Raw genomic sequence first — 5,196 nt, forward strand, 5'->3', positions numbered from 1 at the left:
CCTATTTATCTATATCACACCAATCCACACATAGTCACCATGCAGAGAACAACTGATACTGCTGTGAATGTCATGACGCCGACTCACTTGATCATCTCTATACCTAAAATGATAACAATACTAAAAACGCGCAAAACCGCGCAGTCAAACACTGATACACTCGAAAACATCAAAAAGGACACGCATGCTCAGAATAGAATGTTCTATTACGCGGCAAGGGTAGCAGCCAGGTTGGCGAAAGAAAAGCTATCTCACACGGAGTAGGCTCAGTGAAGCCTGGCGAACACATACAGAATCGCTCTTGAGAATTAAAAACGCTTCTACGATCTCTCTGGACAGCTTGTTCCGGTTCCGGTACATCACCGCCGTATCAGCCAAAAGTGGTTCACACCCCCACTGCCGACAGTGCATCGCGAGATGCGAGTATGGCGAACCTTTTAGAGAGCTCAAATGTTCTCTGAGCTTGATGTTCAAACATCTGCCCGTCTGGCCTATATATTTACGTCCGCACGAAAAGTAATGCAGTACACAACGTTAAGAGTGCACGAAACGAACCGCATACCGTGCCTAACGGTGCAGATCGCGTTCTGTGATCTTCTTGGTGCACATGCGCCTCTGCAACTTTGGACAAATGGCTCCCACTTGTTTTTTGCCGTGAAACAATGTCAACGTCATGACGTGAAGCCACCTTTTTGACGCGATGAGAAAACCCGTGGAGTACGGTATAACCGCGAAACTGTTCTCTCTACCGTTTGACCCTTTGACGTACTCTCTGCTCCCGTTTTTACTGTCCTTAAACATTGAAGGCGGCCGCGGCAATAATAGACTCTGGGTACCCAGCCTTCTGAAGCCTTTTCACCTGCCATTCCTACTTTCTGTCATCAAATGTTCGCAGATTTCTTTAGAGCTGAGTGAATGCAAGAGAGAACGATACCTTGCTTAACCAACTTCGAATGGGGGAATGTAGCTCAGCAGGGCTTTTTCAGACCGAGGCATGTATTGCCAGATACATGCGAGCCTCCCAGCGTAATCCGCAAGTCGAGGAACTGTATAACATTGTCTTTGGGTGTTTCAAACGAAAAACACAAACCTTGGCCGTGCTCTTCAAAAACCTTCAGTACCTCAGCTATCTTGGGGCCAAAATCTTGCGTTTGAGCAAAAATCAAGTAGTCATCGACATACCCACATTTTTTTGTGTCACATACCAAGACGCTGTCGATGCCTCTGTCCACCTTGGCCAAAAATATGTGACTCAAGATAGGCGCCACTCGAGACCCTATACACACGCCTGATCGCTGCGCGTATACACCTCCTTCCCATGAGATCAAGGTGGAGCGGAGGTAGACAGCAATTCTAAAAAACCTTTGGCCGAAAAACCGCACCTGGACATGAAGGCGACCTCGTCATTATCAGTTACAATACATAATCTCTTACACTCAACATGAGGGCGTCCTGGGGCATGGAATCGTACATGTTCTCGACATCGATGCTGAAGCGCCGCAACCCACCGGCTTTTCTTTGTCCAAAAAATCTACAACAGACGCGGAACATGAAATATAGAACGGATCGTTCACATGCAAAGACCCTAAATGTTCTGAAGAAACCCCCGAGACCAACACCAACCAGGTGTTCCTTTCTGAGGACTATTGATCTAAAACGGAATTTCCGGCTTGTGGGGACTTAGCCGTAAAAAACACTTCCATCAACAAGCGTTGCTTTGTTTAACACCAGCAGCTAATTTGTCAAGCGACAATTTCTTGAGCAGTTCCACAGCACGAGCTCTCACCTGGGTGGCTCGTGCACCTTGTGGATGTTTCTGTGCACGGCGCCGCTCCCTTTTCTAGGAGGTACCCTCCTCCATGACGACGAAGAAACCCCTCCTTGTCTGAAACGACGGCAGTGAGGCCAGATGCATTCAGGAAGTGCATTAAGGCACAGTGCCCTTGGTAGCTCGTGCTGTGGAACTGCTCAAGAAATTGTCGCTTGACAAATTAGCTGCTGGTGTTAAACAAAGCAAACGCTTGTTGATGGAAGTGTTTTTACGGCTAAGTCCCACAAGCCGGAAATTCCTATAGATCAATAGTCTCAGAAAGGAAACACCTGGTTGGTGTTGGTCTCAGGGTTCTTCAGAAACATTTAAGGTTTTGCATGTGAACGATCCGTTCTATATTTTCATGTTCCGCGTCTGTTGTAGGATTTTTGGACAAAGACAAGCCGGTGGGTTTGCGGCGCTTTCAGCATCGATGTCGAGAACTTTTACTATTCCATGCCCCAGGACGCCTCATGTTGAGTGTATGAGATTGTATATGTACGATAATGACGAGGTCGCCTTCAAGTCCAGGTGCGGTGTTTCGGCCGAAGTTTTTTAGAATTGCTAACTGTCTACCTCCGCTCCACCTTGATCTCATGGAAGGCGGTGTATACGCGCAGCGATCAGGCGTGTGTATGGGTTCTCGAGTAGCGCCCATCTTGAGTCACATATTTTGGCCAAGGTGGACAGAGGCATCGACAGCCGTCTTGGTAGTGTGAACAAAAAATGTGGGTATGTCGATGACTACTGATTTTTGCTCAAACGCAAGATTTTGGCCTCAAGGTAGTGAGGTACTAAAGTTTTTGAAGAGCGAACGCAAGGTTTGTGTTTTTCGTTTGAAACCCCAAAGACAATGTTATACAGTTTTCTCGACGTGCGGATTACGCTGGGAGGCTCGCATGTATGCTGGCAATACATGCCTCGGTCTGAAAAAGCCCTGTGAGCTACAATTCCTCCCATTCGAAGTTGGTTAAGCAAGGTATCGTTCTCTGCATTCACTCAGCTCTAAAGAAATCTTGCGAACATTTGATGACAGAAAGTAGGAAGGGCAGGTGAAAAGGCTTCAGAAGGCTGGGCACCCAGAGTCTATTATTGCCGCGGCCGCCTTCAAATGTTTAAGGACAGTAAAAACGGGAGCAGAGAGTACGTCCAAAGGGTCAAACGGTAGAGAGGAACAGTTTCGCGGTTATACCGTACATCCACGGGTTTTCTCATCGCGTCAAAAAGGTGGCTTCACGTCATGACGTTGACATTGTTTTCACGGCAAAAAACAAGGTCACAGCCATTGTCCAAAGTTGCAGAGGCGCATGTGCACCAAGGAAGATCACAGAACGGCGATCTGCACGTTAGGCACGGTTTGCGGTTCGTTTCGTGCACTCTAACGTTTGTGTACTGCATTACTTTTTCGTGCGGACGTAAAATATATAGGCCAGACGGGCAGATGTTTGAACATCAGGCTCAGAGAACCATTTGAGCTCTCTAAAAGGTTCGCCATACTCGCATCTCGCGATGCACTGTCGGCAGTGCGTGTGTGAACACTTTTTGTCTGATACGGCGGTGGGATGTACCGGAACCGGAACAAGCTGTCCAGAGAGATCGTAGAAGCGTTTTAATTCTCAAGAGCGCGATTCTGTATGTGTTAGCCAGGCTTCACTGAGCCTACTCCCGTGTGAGATAGCTTTTCTTCGGCCAACCTGGCTGCTACCCTTGCCGGTAATAGGAACATTCTATTCTGAGCATGCGTGTTCTTATTGTGATGTTCGAGTGTATCAGTGTTTGACTGCGCGGTTTGCGCGTTTAGTATTGTTATCATTTAGGTATAAGAGATGATCAAGGTGAGTCGGCGTCATGACATTCACCGCAGCATATCAGTTGTCTCTCCATGGTGACTATGTGGTGGTGTGATATAAGATAATAGGCGAGGATTCAGGAAATAAACTTAGTTTGAAGTTGGCGCTTGTCCTGTGCACTTATTCTTCGCTTGTGTCCGTGTCTCTTTGCGCTACCTGCCTTAACATGAATTCCCACAAAACTAGCACGTATCCGTTCTCGTAGACTACAGGGTTACTGTAGTATGTCTTGAACTGAGAAGGCATTTAGTTCATCGGATCGTACTCCAGTGCAACGCAATGGCGTAGAAAGTGCGCGATCGACGGCTCCCAAATAGATCCAGAAAAAGTAGTTGTATTCGGCTTTCCAATTCCTGCGTTCAGGATAGCGTCAGCGTCTGCGTCTCAGATAGCGCGCCTCGCAGTTCATGGGCTCCGCCAAGGGGCGGGGAGGTTGGGGGCGGGAGTGGGGGATGCCGTAATCGATTAATCGAATAGTTTCAATCGATTAATTCGATTATTCGAAAGGACAAGTCGATTATGATTAATCGATTAATTGTGTACCTTTAATCGATTAATCGATTAATCGTTCATCGATTTTACCATCCCTAATACCGCGGGATGGCGACCAAGTTCTGCGTCCAATATGCGATGCTTTTCTGGCTATCACACCTCGTTCTCTGATTACGCTTTCACCGCTAACTACTAGAGCTGCCACAAGGGTTCGTTTAGTCATTTACCATGGACGTGAGTTGCGCGATGGATATGTACCACCAATCATCAAAGTGGGTAGATACACATTAAACGGTGCCATAGCTGCCAGACAACAATATACATTGTGCAAACTCTCCTATATTATTGTACAGTAAACATTCAGTTACTTCTGTAGGGCACGCTTTACTTTCGTGGTATTCCGATTCCTATGACGGAGGGATAAACCATGTATTTTTTTTTGTTTAAATAAAAAATTTCAAGCTCGAGTGAGTCTGGTCGAGAAAAGGTTTAGGTAGTCCCAATGAAGGAAATTTGGTGAGTCTGAGTCACAGTGAGCTCTCGCAGCAAAATATTTTTCTTGAGTAAGTGAGCTCCAGTCTTTTTTTTTTTTTTTTGCCGACCTGTGGTCACAAGTGTGAAATCTCAGTTGCCATGGATTTCCAGCTGAACGTTGTTATGGTTATGTTCTGTGTCATGAATCACACATGTAAAACGTCATGCTGACATCGAGTGCCAGCAAAAGGTTGTAATGGTTATGTTCTATGTCACAAGTGATTAGTTTTGAGTGTCACAAAAAAGTTGTTACGTTATCACGCTCTGTGCCATAAGTGCAAATCAATATGTTGACACAGAGTGCCCAAAAATATTGTATTCCCCATTGCGGAAAAGCTTTCTTATTTGCGCTTGAAAGCCTATGTGCAAATGCTTTAGTTGCCGGACATAATGATTAATTTGAAAAAAAGATTCGCCAGATCCCACGTTCCGTGGGAGTCGATGTTATGCGAAGCATGTGACGGGAAGGCGACTGCGGCGTAATCTTTTAGTGAGCGAAACGTTACAAAG

The sequence above is a fragment of the Rhipicephalus sanguineus genome, unplaced genomic scaffold (genome assembly GCF_013339695.2).
Source record: "Rhipicephalus sanguineus isolate Rsan-2018 unplaced genomic scaffold, BIME_Rsan_1.4 Seq2678, whole genome shotgun sequence".
Classification (NCBI taxonomy): Eukaryota; Metazoa; Arthropoda; class Arachnida; order Ixodida; family Ixodidae; genus Rhipicephalus; species Rhipicephalus sanguineus.